Here is a 16,773-nt window from a genome sequence, read left to right on the forward strand (position 1 = left end):
GCCTTTCTACCCTGAAAAGCTTTTGCTGCCCATGTTTAAACATATTTTCTTCCAGCTGTTTACAGTTTCTTTTTAGTATATAATTCTTTAATCCATCTGGAGTTGACTTTTGTATGGTGTAAGCTGAGAAAATTTTTTCCCACACAGTTAACCAATTATACAGAATAAATGTTTCTTTTAAAAAAATCCTTCATGATCAAAGTAGACTTTTTCTTTATTTTGCCGATTACCATATTAACAGCAATGCTATAGGGAAGGGGAAAAAAAACCTTGAGGAAAATGGCATCCATCATTTCAGGCTCACAGAGCAAACCTATACAATGAACTTACAAGACTATTCATCCTCTGAAAGGGTTATCATTTACTAGAGACACGTGATCACCTGTCATATTCAATAGGAATATGAAACCATTTGGAGAAATAGGTGGACACTGTGGGGCTATCATATAATTTTTACCTGATCCTGACAGCTCGATTTCACTGCCTGTCATGCTAGATAGATTTGAAAGCTGACATCATAGAAAATGTGCTGATATTTAATCCATAAAAGGCCAATGGCGATGACAGTAAGCAGGAAGAAAGGTCTACATGATGTAGCCGAGGTTATCATAGGGTCTCGATGTGAGGTTGCAAGTTCTTGGGCGGAGGGACAGCATCCTGGGTAGCTCAGAATTCTAGCCACTAGTGGAGTTCTAAGGGACAGGTAAGGAAGGAGAAACAATTTCCCATATGAACCCATCAAAGAGAATGTTACTATCTCTCTAAAGGCTGCCTTCCTTTTGCATACTTTGATATTCAACCCTGCATTTTAAATGCACTGAACATCGTACCTGGGCTGCAAACCATGGAGTAACAAATACCAACCATTTTCCATCATCTGGACTGGCCACCTATGTGTTTGTGAGAGTATCATATTCCTAAATGTGATCTACAAAATCTAAACAAATCTGACCTTTGACCGCCTTAAGGATTCCTTTAATCCTTCAAAATCACCTGGTGCCCATTGCTAACATTCTTTTTCTTCATTAGATTTTTAATTACAGGAGTGAAATGATTACAATAAGGCCAAAATAAAAATGAATAAAAATAACAATCTCCCTATCCTACCCTCCTCAGATAACCAACTTGGTATTATCCTTCAATGCCTTTTTTTTAAATAAATTTTATACAAATAGAAGAGTTTGTGCCATTTTTATTTGTTTGATAAAAATAACTTCCTAATATGAAGCTCTGCCCTTTCACTTTGTCACATATATATATACATAGCGAATATATCTCCAAGTTAATGAAATGAAGCACTCACTTATATTACAGCTATATCATCATTTCAATATCAATGGATCGTAACTGTATTTCCAGATATTAACCACTAGAAAAAAGGCTACATTGGACCCCCATATGCACGCATCCTGAATAATTCATACTTCTATTTCTAACACCAAATGCAAGTCTGTTAGAACCAAAGCGATGTGTATTGTTAACAGTCATACATGTTTTTAAATTACTTTCCGAAAAGTTGCATAGATTTGTATTTCCACGAGCAATACTTGAAAGTGACTTTGGATTTCCAATTATGGCAAGATGGAATTAGGCCCCACTGCTCCCAGATTTTCCCTCTTATGACTAAAAATGCCTGGATGTAATATAGAGAACAGGCGTAAGATGGAAAAGAAAATGGGGAGCTGCCTGGACAACAAGGGCCTTGAGCAACAACACAGCCGTGAGGCTCCTCCGTTTCTTCTCGCTACTCATGGATTCGGAAAAGGATGCAGTGGAAGTGGTGAACCCAAAGCCACCCCCTAAAGAGAAAAGGCCTGTCTCCCTCCACCAAAGAACGAGTAAAAAGATGGCCTAAGGGGAAACGTTGAGAATATGTGCCTTCCTTTGGCAAAACACCAAGAGAAAATAGCACACGACCCTCTCCTCTATACTTTCAGTGGAGCCAGGCAGCAGGCCAGCCCCAGAAGAAGGCGGCCCACTCCGATGCCCCAGCTGGCAGGCGTGAGCAAGGCCAACAGGAAGCTCAGCTTCCACCCTGGTGGGAGCAGATGATCTGACCCCACCGCCTACCGCTCCCACTCCAGGGGGTGGGGGGTAGCACCCATGAGAAAAGCAGGCAGCAGACCCTCGACCTCCCCGACCAACCAAACCAGCCACTCTACAATTTCCCTGAGGGGACCGTGTTGGCATATTTGAGCAAGTGGCACAAGCAAGCAGCAATCTGATTCCCCATCAGGTTAGTGTCAATGGGGTCCAGTGAGGAGCTGGACCCACGTTTCTTCCCAAGCAACAAGACTTCCAGACAAAGAGTAAGGTGAAGACAGAGTCTCCTAAGATAACAGGCAAAATGTCCAAGATACAATCAAACATCATGAATTGTAGCAAGAACCAGGAATATCACAACTAGAATCAAAAAAAGACAGTCAACAGATGCTAACACCAATATGAATCATGCTAGAATGATCTCCTAAGAATTTTAAAGCCACTGTAAGGAAAACGTATTCACACTCTCTTAAAACCAATGAAAGAACTGAAAATTTCAGGAAAAATAAAGGTTATAAAAAATGTAAAATATAGAGCTGAAAGATACAATAACCAATATTAAAAAACTCACTGGATGAGCTCGATAACAGAATGCAGGTTGGAGACTACATAATCAGTGAACTTACAGACAGATTCATTGTATTTACAAAATATGAAAAACTGATTTAAAAAAAGGCTTTAAAAAAAAACAGTCTCATAACCTGTAGAACAATCACAAAATACTTTATACAGGGATACTTCATTTTATTGAGCTTTGTAGATATTGTCTTTTTTACAAACTGAAGGTTTGCGTGGATCAAGTCTATCGGTGCCATTTTTCCAACAGCATTTGCTCACTTATGCCTCCGTTGAATTTTGGTAATTCTCGCAATATTTTAAGCTTGTGCCTATTATTATATTTGAAATGCTGCAATCTCATACAACTTTAATGAATGAGGAGAGGAGTTGCTTCTTACGGATGAGCAAACAAAGCAATTTCTTGAGATGAAATCTACCCCTGGTGAAGATGTTGTGAAGACTGTTGAAATGACAACAAAGCATTTAGAGTACTACAGAAACTTATGTTGATAAAACGGTGACAAGGTTTGAGAAAACAGACTTCAGTTTTGAAAGAAACTCCACACGGGTAAAAGGCTATCAAACAGCATCACATGCTACAGACAAACCATACATGAAAGGAAGAGTTAATCAACACGGCCAACTTCATTGATGGATTATTTTAAGAAACTGCTATAGCAACCCCAACCTTCAGTAACTACGACCACCCTGATCAGTCAGTGGCCATCATCATTGAGGTAAGATCCTCTACCGGCAAAAAGATTATAGCTTACTGAAAGCTCAGATGATGGTTAGCAGTTTTGGTTTTTTTTGCAAAAAGATATTTTTTAAACCTGTTTTTAAATTTATTTATTTTGAGAGACAGAGACAGAGCATGAAGCAGGGGAGAGGAAGACAGAGAGGGAGAGAGAGAGAAGCCCAGGCAGGCTCTGCACTGTCCACAAAGAGCCCAATGCAGGGCTTGAACTCACAAACTGTAAGATCATGACCTGAGCCAAAATCAAGACTCGGATGCTTAACCAACTCAGTCACCCCAGGAGCTCCTACAATAAGGTATTTTTTAATTAAGATATGCACACTATTTAGACATAATGCAACTGTATACTTAATAGACTACAGCACAGTTTAAACTTTTATATGCACTGAGAAATAAAAAAATTCATTTGACTCACTTTATTACAATATTCATTTTATTGTGGTGGTCTGGAACTAAACCCACAACATGTCTAAGGTATACCTGTATGTGTATCCTCAGAGTCCAAAGAAGGAAAGGAAAGGAAAAATAGAACTGAAAAAGTATTTGAAGAAATATTGCCTGGAAAATATCCACATTTAGCAGAAGAAATAAATATACAGGTATAAGGAACTGAACAAACTCAAGGAGAAAGCCAAAGAAATTCACACCAAAGATAAATTATAATTAAACATCTAAATCCTAAAGACAAAGAAAATATCTTTTTTTTTTTTCAACGTTTATTTATTTTTGGGACAGAGAGAGAGACAGAGCATGAATGGGGGAGGGGCAGAGAGAGAGGGAGACACAGAATCGGAAACAGGCTCCAGGCTCCGAGCCCTCAGCCCAGAGCCTGACGCGGGGCTCGAACTCACGGACCGCGAGATCGTGACCTGGCTGAAGTCGGACGCTTAACCGACTGCGCCACCCAGGCACCCCAAAGAAAATATCTTTAAAACAACCAGAGAGAAATGGCCCATCACTAACAAAGAACACCAACTGCAATCAAAGATTTTTCATATGAAACTACAGGGAACAGAAGAAAGTGGAATCTTTTTTGAGACTTAACAAAAAAAAAAAAAAAAGAAAAAGTCAACCAAAGTTTTAACTGCAGTGAAACATGCTTCAAGAATGCAGGAGAAATAGAGATTTCTCAGAAAAAGGAAAAGTAGTAATTCTTTTGAAACAAACCTATCTTTAAAGAATGGCTTAAGTAAGTTTTCTAAACATAAAGGAAACTGTAACATCAAGCTAACAGTTTCAAAAAAAAAGTAAAGAAGGACATGAGAATCCATAAAATTAGGGGTATGTATAATATATCTACCTCTAACATACTTCTCATGATTGAAGCAAAAATTGTAACTCCATCTGATGAAATAATCAGTGTATATAGAGAATATACAGAAGATTTAAAAACAGGGAAAATTTTTATACAGTCATGATATTTGAAAAAAGTCAGGTTTAAGCCCTAAAACATCAATAATCACCTTAAATGTAAACGGTCCATATGCACTAATTAAAAGACAGAAACTGGCAAGGCAGAAACAAAATTATGCGTCAGCAATACACTGTCTGTAAGAAACTTACTTCATATGCAATGATATAGGTAGGTTTAAAGGAAAAAGGTGAAAACATATAAAATGCAAACAATTTAAGGCATATTGGCTTTAAGGCAAATAAAGGCAAAGTGGCTACATCGACAGCAAATGAAGTGGCTACATTGACACTAAATCAAAGAAAAGAAAACCTTTCAGAGACAAAGAGGAACCCAAATAATGATAAAAAAAATCCATCTACCAGGAAGACATAATAACCTTAAATACGTACACACTAAACAATGGAGCCTCCAAATACGTGAAGTAAAAAATTTTAGAGCTGAAAAGAGAAATAAACAAATCCACAAATGTAATTGTAGACTTCATTATCCTTTTAGTAATTGCTAGAAATAAAAACTGTGAGAGTACAAAGTATCTAAACAACACAATGAAACAAGAGAATCTAACTTACACAAAAAGAACACTCCGCCCAACAAGCAGCAGAATTCACATCTTTTTCAAGCACCCACGGTACATTCACCAAGATCAGTCCGCTCAGGTAATCAGTTCAGGGTCATGGGATCGAGCCGAACCTCAGGCTCCATGCTGACTGTGGAGCCTACTTAAGATACATTCATTCTCTCTCTCCTTCCCTCTCTCCCTCCCTCCCTCCCTCTCTCTCTCCCCCCCCCCCCCCCCCCGCCCCAGCCACCCCCCACTCTGCCCTTGCACACATGTTCAAAGACTGGATGACATCCGAGTAAATATATCACTCTCCCTAAACTGATACATTGGTTTAATGCAACTCCTGTCACAATGTCACCAAGGTTTTGACAGACATAAAAAAGCTTATTCTAAAACATATGCAAAAGCATACGGGCCCTGGAGAAGCTAAAACAGTACCGGCAAAGAAGGAAAAATGGGAGGAATCACTTTACCAATATTAAGATTCACCACAAAGCTACAGTAATCAAAACACTATGGTACTGGTAGAAAGACACACACAAATCAACGGAACAGAATAGAGAACCCAAAATGAGAGTCACCCAAAACAAATGTGCCCAACTGATTTTGTGACAAGGAACAAAAGCAATTCAATGCAGAAAAGACAAGTTTTTTTAACAAATGGTGCCAGAGCAATTAAATATTCACAGGCAAAAAAACAAACAAAAACCAGAAACAAAAAAACCAACACCTATCTAAACTTCACACTTCATATAGATATTAACTCAAAATGGACGATAGATGAATGGCATACAAACAAACATTTGGCGGGGGGCGGAGTGGGGAGAAAATCGGTGGGATCTACCTAGACTTCTGAGACTTGATATTGAGAGCAAAAAAGGAAAATTGGTCAAGTGGACCTCATCGAAATTAGAAACTTTTGCTCTGAGAAAGACTCTGTGAAGAGACTAAAAAGACAGGGGTGCCCAGGTGGCTCAGTCATTTAAGCATCCAACTTCGGCTCAGGTCATGATCTCATGGTTATTAAGTTCGAGCCCTGGGTTCGGTTCTGTGCTGACAGCTAGGACCCGGGAGCCTGCATTGGATTCTAGTCTCCCTTTCTCTCTCTGTCTCAGTCTCTCAAAAATAAATAACTCACTCTCTGTCTCAGTCTCTCAAAAATAAATAAACATTGAAAAAAAGATTTTTATAAAGGGGATAAAAAGACAAGCTACACACTGGGAGAAAATATCTGCAAAGCATATATCTGACAATGGACTCATCTCTAAAATATATAAAGAAGACTCAAAAACTCAAGAGCAAAAACAATTTGAAATTATGCAAAAGACATGAACACACATTTCACTGAGGAGGCCAGAGAGAAGGAAAACAAGCACACAAAACCACAGTCAACATCGTTAGCATTTGAAATGCAAATTAAAATCACAATGAGGTATCACCACACCCTTGAGAATGACTCAAGTTAAACCAGGCAACAGCACAAGCTACCGAGGAGACAGAGAAACCCGATCACTCCTACACTGCCGGTGGGAATGTAAAACAGGGCAGCCGTTCTAGAAAACAGTTCGCTGGTTTCTGAAAACATAAAACGAAGAGCCATCATATCAATAGTGTGGGGAGAAAATGCGCTCCATGGTTCTCACGTATCTCTGCATGTCAGATGAAGAGACACTAAAGCATTTGTTCCCAACTCCGGCTATGTTTAGGTTTGTATGGCAAACAGCTTTGGAAAATACAATGTCTCCCTCCAGGAAGAGAGCAGATTTGTTTCCCGATCAGGATAATGGAGACAATGTCTCCTTCTGGGGGTAAAAGTTGGGCAGGTGTGCCAGCACTCCTCATAAAATGAGGGGTTTCTAATCACTGAGGCCCTCAGCAGTGACACAAACCCCCTCACCGTGTGCACGGCATCCACCTGGGCCTGCCTGCGCATTGCTCCCTCCACAAAGGGACCCGGGTGTCAAGGGGGACCAATTCAAACGGACCTTCATGCTGTCCACTGTGCCCTGGGTGATGAAGGCCCATCTCTGACCCAGGAGTCTAGGTCTGTTGCCTGCATCTATTAAAACCAGCAGGTTCACTTGTTAGCTTGTAAGTAGGATGAAACCTTCCAGTTCTTCAAAGCTATTTATTGCTAAGTAGTAATTGCAAAGTAAGGATTCCCTTGTATAAATGGACCACAATTTATCCGTCTACATTTGGACATCTCTACTCTTTGAAAGGCGCTCTTAAGAGAATAAACAACGTCACTAAGAGAAAATATTTGCAAGCCACAGATGTGATAAATAACATATCATAAATATGTATTTTTAAACCCTCAAAATTCACGAAGAAAACCACTTTTATAAAGGAAAAGATGTGCATAGGTTGTTCAACAAGGAAGATACAGAGATGACAAATAAGCACATGAAAAGATGATCTAAATCATAAATCGTGAGGGAAATGCAATTAAAACCAGTGAGCTGGAACTGCACACCTGGCAGAAGGGTTAAAGTTTACAAAAAAAAAACAAAAAACAAAAAAAAAAACACTAGCCATGGGGAGTCAGCAAGGATGCTGCAGAAAAACCGGAATTCTCATACACTGGGGGTGGGAAGGAATGTCAAATGGTACAACTACCTTGGAAAATCGTTTGTCTGTTTCTTAAAAACATTAAGACCTACCATAAGACCAAGCAATTTCACTTCTAGAAAGTTACCCATGAGAAATGTTAAAGCATATATCCAAAGATTTATCCAAAATGCTCATTTTTTAAAATTAACCCCTTTATGACTTGAAGGATTGCAAAACAGAGATTTCCTAACCACATCATTTCTCCTGTTTTTCTTAGTTATGAAACTTCTATAAAGAAAAACTTTGCCCAATCAACTACTGGATTATTCTGAACTAAAGTCAGTTAAATGCTGGGTAAGCGCTGATTTTGGCCCCTGATTGAACAATATTCAGGCTAATGGTCACCTGTCCTCCTAAGGGTTGTTTACTATAATCATGACCTCAAAAATTCTTTACCCTGCTATTTTAATATATTGTAGTCATTATTCCTTTTAGTGCTCAAAATTCCATCCTGGGCAAGTAGAAGATCCTTCAAGTTGGATCTTACGTTCTTTTGACAGGACCTTAGCAGTTTCTGGTAATTTCCCTTGCTTTCAGGAATGAAAACATGTCCTGGGCTCTATAGCTTATCTCCTGCATGAATGTCTGGCTTTGCCCAAGACAGTGGTCATTTGCACAAAACGCCTTTTAGTGGAAAACAGCACTTAGGGATTAAAATCTGTGCTGGATTTTTAGTAGCTCAAATTATAAAATAAGTAATTTCTTTAAAAAGAGACAAAATAAAGAGTAAGTCGTGAGTTCATTCTGATAATTTTGATTTAAATTATGGATGACAGGATTTTACTTTTTATTTCATAATTGTTTATTTTCTTCCATATTAGAAAACCTTGGTTCCTACTTCAATTGGCATAATTATTAGCTTTCTCTTCCTGTAACACACATATACGTATATACGATAGTTTCAAGTCAGCAATACAATTTTTTTTTTAATTTTTTTTTTTAATTTTTTTTTTTATTTTTTTTTTTCAACGTTTATTTATTTTTGGGACAGAGAGAGACAGAGCATGAACGGGGGAGGGGCAGAGAGAGAGGGAGACACAGAATCGGAAACAGGCTCCAGGCTCCGAGCCATCAGCCCAGAGCCCGACGCGGGGCTCGAACTCACGGACCGCGAGATCGTGACCTGGCTGAAGTCGGACGCTTAACCGACTGCGCCACCCAGGCGGCCCAGCAATACAATTATTAACATTAACAACAAAAACAAAAGGAAGTTGAAGTTTCCTTATTGGGGTTTTTTGGTCCCTAAAACACATCCCAATAGAAATATACTACCAAGTACTGGGTGTCTGGTTGACTCAGGTCGGTTGAGCATCCAGCTCTTGATTTCGGCTTAAGTCCTGATCTACAGGTTCATGGGTTCAAGCCCTGCATCAGGCTCCATACTGGCAGTGCACAGCCTGCTTGGGGTTCTCTTTCTCTGTGCCTCCCCACTCTCTCTTTCCCTCTCAGAATAAACAAACTTAAAAAAATAATAAAAAGAAAAGAAATACACTGCCAAGTACTGTGATTTAAAAACACATTCCCATCTCTTCTCTGGAGAGTTATACCACAAAGTTGACATCAGGTTATTTTTCAATTTTTACAGAGTTTTCTTTTTAACCTTTTTTATTTAATTTTATTTTTCATCATGTACAACATGTACATGGTTCTTAAACCTAGATCATAAAACAGTTACATTAAGAGAAGTATAGCTTTCATCCCTACTCCTACTCCCTATTCCCTTTCTCTCCCTATTCTCTTCCTCTCCCTATAAATTGCCATATTTTGGTAATTTTTCATGTATGCTTCCCTTCTCTTTTTGAAAATACTAGTAAATGCATCTATCCTTTCTGTTTTCACTCCCTTTCTTATACAGAAGGTCGCCTACCATAAATACTGTTCTGCACCTTGCGTTATTTCAGGATAATAATGTATCCTGGAGACCACTCACTCCATGACTGTGTAAGGAGATCTTCCTTGCCCCTTTCCACAGTTGCCAAGTCCTCCATTATGGGGACTGTGGTTGGCAGAATTCTAATAATCTCTCAAGATTCCCACCCCTCCGGCATCAAACACCAATCTAGGTATACAGTGAAGAGAATCTGAAGAAGTCAAGTCCCAATTCAGTTAACCCCAAAATATGCAGATTATCTGCATGAACCCATCCCAGTCAGGTGAAGCCCATAAAAGCAGAGTTTTCTGTGGCTGGTGGCAAAAGAGGGAGGTCAAAGACATTTGAGGGGTGTGGAGGGGATCCCAGGAATAAGCAAGCAGGACTCCTACTGGCCTCCAAGAAGAAAGCAAACTGCTTGGCTATGAACTGCCAATGGAGAGAAAGGTCAGCCTTCAGAAGCTGAGAGAAAGCCCCCGCCAAGAGCCACCAAGGAAATGGGGACTTCAGACCTACTGCTGCAAGGAAATAAATTCTGCCAACAATTAGTGACCTTGGAAGAGGCCCCGAGCCTTGGATGTAGACTACGGAAGCAGCTACCACTTCCACTTCGAGCAGACGGTCCCACTACCCAGAACCCTGACTCCTGACCCATGGGAACTGTCAGATTAAAATGTGCCGGTTTGGGGGTTTTTTGGTTTTCGGTTTTTTGTGGGTTTTTTTGGAGTAATTTGTTATGGCAGGGACAGAAAACTAACATGCCCACAGTTCTCCAGCCAGTCTCCTGCTCATGGATATTTACATTGTTTAGTCTTTTTGCCATAACAAACAATGCCTAGTAAATGTGTCATTTCTCCTCTTTGCTAATAAAGGATCTTTGGACCCTCTGCCCTAGAAGTGAGATGGCTGGGCCAAAGGGTGAAATATGTAATTTTTCTAGATATCGTCAAATTCCTCTTCCTAGTAGCTTCCACATTTTACATTCCCACAGGCAATGTAGGAGAGGCCCGGTTTCTCGACAGCCTCATCAAGAGAATACATTTGCAGACCCTGCTAGTGCACTGTGAAATCCTATCTCTGCTGGTTTCTCTTAGAATGAGGAATAACGATGTGCATTCCTCTTACAACGGGGAAACTTGTGCATATATTGGTAGGTTTAAGGGTCCCTCATTCGTTTCTCCACGAACTGTCTCTTCACAACTCTAATCTCTGCTTCTGCCACATCACTCTACCTGTTGACGAGTTTTGGCTTCTGCACCCCATGTGAGAGGCTTCTCTTAAATATCTAGTGATTCTTTTTTATATACATTTTGTGTATTTATTTTGAGAGACAGAGAGAGAAAGGGCGCGTGTGCAAGCAGGGGAGGGGAAGAGAGAGACAGAGAGGGAGAAACCCAAGCAAGCTTCCCACTGTCTGCACCGAGTCTGACGCAGGGCTCAGTCCCACGAACTGTGAGATCATGACCTAAGCTGAAATCAAGAGTCGAACACTTAACCACCCATGCGCCCCAAATACCTGGTGATTCTTGATTGCCCATTTATGTTTTTTTTTTTAATTTTTTCAATGTTTATTTATTTTTGAGACAGAGAGAGACAGAGCATGAACGGGGGAGGGGCAGAGAGAGAGGGAGACACAGAATCGGAAACAGGCTCCAGGCTCCGAGCCATCAGCCCAGAGCCTGACGCGGGGCTCGAACTCACGGACCGCGAGATCGTGACCTGAGCCGAAGACGGCCGCTTAACCGACTGAGCCACCCAGGCGCCCCCATTTATGTTTTTAAATGATGCACTGAAGTGTTGTTGGGAGGTGTACGTGCAGGAGCAGGACTTAACACGGATGGGCTCCATTCCAAGAACAAGGGGGAAGGTTTCACTGGATGCAGAAGGGGCCAAGCAAACGACAGCCCCTGTGGGGGCTCTTGCTGGGATTTGGCCACCTTCCCAGAGATGAATCTCCAAATTCTGGCCAATAGTGCATAAGCCAGGCTGCCAACAGTCTGCAACTACAGTAAAATAGGGGGTGGAAGGCCTCACCCTTCCGAGTAATCAGACGTTCATACAACCCTCAGACTTCTCACAAGGCACCTCATCTCCCTCTTACCTATATGTGAAAATTCCAGATTGGCACTATCCAGAATGTAGTTCAAGTCTCCTGCTGTGGCAGAAGAGGCAGAGTCTCCTGGACGTTTGGGGTGGGGGGGGGGGGGGGCGCTGGGAATCAACCCTCCAAGCAGATCCCCATCATTCCTGTCTTGAGTCTCCCCCACCCCTCACCACGGCCAAAGGTAGCAGCACCTCTCATTTCCAACCTTTCCAGAGTTCTGACACAGTCATCAGTGTCCTCACGGCTTTCGTCTTGCAGACCAAAAAAGGATGTCAGCAATCTCCATTCTGCTAAATTAGCAAGCATCCATCTGTCAGCTTTCCAGCTTCCAAACTACAAAGGTGAGGTGACAACGCTCATCGGCTTTAGCCATCTTTCCCTTTGCCCTTATGGTTCTGTGACTTCCTCCTTCCTCCACCTGCAGAAGAGAGCACGTTCCAGCAGAAGACGGCTGCTAACACCTCTCCAGTTAGAAATCCGCCGTCGGGTCCCTCCTGCCCCTGGCAATGCGGGCACGTGAGGTCTCCCGGAACTCTGCTCGGTCTCTCCTACCGTCTTCACAGACCCGTCCGGGTCTCTGCCATCGGCTCTGTGTGCTCCGGCCTGTTCTTTCACACTGCCTTTCAAAGCACGAAAAGCATCCCCAGCAGAGGCCACGCTCGTTCAGCTCCTCCACCGCACTTGCACAAACTGCCTCTCCACAGAGTTTCCATTACTCGTTTGCTGACATTCCGTCTGTCCCGTTCGTTCTGCCCCAGTAAGAGCTGCCTGTTCTTGCTCTGTCTCCTCCAAGTACAGTGTCTCTCTCAACGGACTCTGACAGATCTGCTTACTCGTGACTTCTTCACCTACTCGGCACCTGAGCAGGACAGCTCGTGGCCAGGAAGCAGGTGGTGAGAGGGAGCTGTTCTCTTTAGGAGTGAGGAAATGACATCATCGGCCTGCAGCCTCACTGACGGGGGCAGACTGGCCCCCATTCAGTCCTGCTCCAGATCTCCTGGGAACAGGCACGCCTGGCCCCCACAACCGCGCACAGAAGGCGTCTGTGTTTTGCACCTGCCGAAGCCGAAGCCCCAAGGTCTCCTGTTCACCGAGGTTTAGAGGATACCGAGCCATCTCTGCCACACAGCACGGGAAGAACGGAGCCCGTCCTCACCTCTCCAGCAAAGCTAAGCCTCATCTTCCAGGCTCCTTCTCTACACGCATCCTGCTCACCGTGTTGCTCCAGAGAGAGCAGACACACAGAAATCACAGCGATTTTCTGAGAGGACCAAATGGTTCCGCCCTGGCTATGACGGTCTGAATGGTCTAGTCGCTTCCAGTTAGAGTTTCTGCGGTTGGGGTTAAGAGTATTTGAGACAGAGCGATCAGAGTTGCTGTCAGAAGAGATTCTTAAAGTGACCAGAAGGCTGAATGATCAGAGGAAGCCAGCCATGAAAACATCTGGGGGAAGAGCATTATGGGCACAAGGAACAGCACCAGGGAAAGGCCCTGCAGTGAGTACAGTAGGCTTACTGTGTTCAAAAAGCAACAAGAAACACCACGTAACTGGAATGGAGTGAGAGCCAAGGAATGTCAAAGATGACACAGGCTAAGAGGTGGGAGGGATTAGAGGAAGGAGGGCAGAGTAGGCCATGGTAAAGAGCAGGGCTATCATCTCAGGATGACAGGATATTATCAGAAGAGTCTGAGCAGGGAAGAAACAAAAGCTGATTCACACTGTCTACAAGATTCTCTAGTCACTCTATGGAGATGAGACTGTGAATCCGAGAAACGATGTAAGAACATCTGTTGAGAATCTATGTTATTTATCCTGGGGAAGATGATGGCAGACACCCAGAGTAGAGGAAGTGAATCCAGCGGAAAGAGACCCTTACAAGTAGACGAGAACAACTACTACTTTCGGCTCTAGTGGACTAAGGATGCATGCTCCCATTTAAAACAACTACAAGGGGCGCCTGGGTGGCTCGGTCGGTTGAGCGTCCAACTTCGGCTCATGTCATGATCTCACGGTCCGTGAGTTCGAGCCCCGGGTCGGGCTCTGTGCTGACAGCTCAGAGCCTGGAGCCTGTTTCAGATTCTGTGTCTCCCTCTCTCTCTGCCCCTCCCCTGTTCATGCTCTGTCTCAAAAATAAATAAATGTAAATAAATAAATAAATAAACCAACTACAAAATAGGCACAATACACGAAACATCGGTTTTCAAGACGCTGGACGTGAAACAAAGCTGGACAGTGATCTCTGAGACACAGAAAGAAAGAAGCCTCTGTAGGAGCCTCTATATCCCCTCCACTTAGACCTGATTAACCTGCAACCTAAGGACATACTAAACAGCAAATACCAAGGAAGAATCTTGCCTTCCAAGTGATGGATGCTCAATTAAAATTACATGCTCATAAACTAGCACTGGTATGTGACTACTAGTATCTATCTACAGGAAAAGGAATTTTCAAAGATCAGGTACATAAAATTGCACTAGCAATCAGCACTAACGTACACATTTTGTAATCACCGCAAACGTTGACATTTACAACTGATTTGACGAGGAGGATGCTAACTTTGACCCCTAATTAAGCAAAATGTTATCTATCCCTCAGAAAAAGAATTGTGTTCTTCTCATTTGTAGACCTGTATTACCAAAAAAAAAAAAAAAAAAAAAAAGCTATATTCCTTTGTTAGTATATTCTTTACGATGTCAATTTAAAAATCTGTGGATATTTGTTTTCTCTCGTTATAGAAGTATATTCACCAATAAAAAAAATTGTGGATATTTGTTTTCTCTTGTTACATAAATACAACTATAATAGCCACAATTTTGGATCTTACCCCATAAATCCTAACATAGTTAATCTCTATAGGAAAAAATTTTCTAATCTCTAATCTAGATCAATCTCAGCAATGCTAGGGTCTCCTGAGTATTCTACAATAAGGAGAAAGCTAGATCCAGAAACAGACATTCCATATGGTATTCTTCAAAAATCCATATGTATTCAAGGTTCCTCTGAGGTGTAATGGAGCATGAACTGGTCCAGGAGAGGTTAATCAGGAAGCATGAGAGCATGAAGGGAATCCCAGGAGCATCAGGACAACTTCTCCTTTTAGAGGAAGGAAGTGGACACCGGGAGACGGAGGATCTGCCCAGCAAAGGACCACTCCAGAAATCCTCCTGACTCTACCTCCTGCTCCACTTCTGTAGACTGTCTGGGCTTCAGTGGCTCATTCCTGAATCTTACAAAAATGAAAAATGACCAAACCACCAGTCAAGAATGCCTCTCAAAGATGCAAACAAGAACCAACTTTAACACCCTGCCTTGGATTATCCTCACATCTAGGAAACTCCAGGTATTTCCCACCAACCAGCTTCAGTTCCACAGGTCTTCTCTGCATCGTTGGTGTTTCCCAGATGATGGTGTTAAGTGAAAAATTAAACCCTTAGAAAAGTCTAGGGGAAAAAAAAATTCAATATCAAGTATATAGAGGCCAAGAAATACTACGACTAAAACTAATAAATCCCACCTGATCGTGGTAAATAATTCTTCTAATATATTGTTGGATCTGGTTGGCTAGTATCTTTGTGAGGATTTCTGCATCCCTGTTCATCAGGGAAATTGGTCTCTAGTTCTCCTTTTTAGTGGGGTCTTTGTCTGGTCTTGGAATCAAGGTAATGCTGGCCTCAAAGAATGAGTTTGGAAGTATTCCTTCCACTTCTATTTTTTGGAACAATTCAAGAGAATAGGTGTTAACTCTTCTTTAAATGTTTGGTAGAATTCCCCTGGAAAGCCATCTGGCCTTGGACTCTAGCTTTTTGGGAGATTTTTGATTACTAATTCAATTTATTTACTGGTTATGGGTCTGTTCCAATTTTCTATTTCTTCCTGTTTCCGTTTTGGTAGTTTATATGTTTCCAGGAATTTATCTATTTCTTCCAGATTGCCCAATTTATTGGCATATAATTGCTCATAATATTCTCTTATTATTATTTGTATTTCTGCAGTGTTGGTTGTGATTCTCTTCTTTCATTCTTGATTTTACTTATTTGGGTCCTTTCCTTTTTTCTTTTTGATCAAACTGGCTAGGGATTTATCAATTTTGTTAATTCTTTCAAAGAACCAGCTCGTGGTTTCATTGATCTGTTCTACTATTGTTTTTTTATTTCGACAGCATTGATGATTTCTGCTCTAATCTTTATTATTTCCTGTCTTCTGCTGGTTTGGGGTTTTATTTGCTATTATTTTTCCAGCTGCTTAAGGTGTAAGGTTAGGTTGTGTATCTGAGACCTTTCTTCCTTCTTTACCAAGGCCTGGATTGCTATATACTTCCCTCTTATGACTGCTTATGCTGCATCCCAGAGATTTAGGACTATCATGTTATCATTTTCATTGGCTTCCATGAACTTTTTATTTCCTCTTTAACTTCATGGTTACCTGTTCATTCTGTAGTAGATGCTCTGCAGAAATACAGTAGATTTCAAAGCTTGGGTGAAGTCGGACGCTTAACCGACTGCGCCACCCAGGCGCCCCTCCTTTGGATATTCTTTCCTGCTTTCTCAAAGATTAGTTGGCCATCTGTTTGTGGGTCTCTGTGCCAGTACCATACTGTCTTGATTACAGCTTTGTAAGCATCAAGTAGACGCTCTCTCTAAAATTAAAAAATTAGGGGCGCCTGGGTGGCGCAGTCGGTTAAGCGTCCAACTTCAGCCAGGTCACAATCTCGCGGTCCGGGAGTTCGAGCCCCGCGTCGGGCTCTGGGCTGATGGCTCAGAGCCTGGAGCCTGTTTCCGATTCTGTGTCTCCCTCTCTCTCTGCCCCTCCCCCGTTCATGCTCTGTCTCTCTCTGTCCCAAAAATAAATAAA

At 41.8% G+C, this 16,773-nt stretch overlaps 1 protein-coding gene across 1 annotated transcript in view; it reads right to left on the reverse strand.

The window, feature by feature from the left end:
* Positions 1-16,773, reverse strand: part of ULK4 (unc-51 like kinase 4) — a 566,226-nt gene that overhangs the window by 401,377 nt on the left and 148,076 nt on the right. The gene's annotated exons all lie outside the window — the stretch shown is intronic.

This window comes from Lynx rufus, unplaced genomic scaffold (assembly GCF_022079265.1).
Source record: "Lynx rufus isolate CCGP_SWC_20201006 ecotype Redwood Valley unplaced genomic scaffold, mLynRuf1.p SCAF_5, whole genome shotgun sequence".
Lineage (NCBI taxonomy): Eukaryota > Metazoa > Chordata > Mammalia > Carnivora > Felidae > Lynx > Lynx rufus.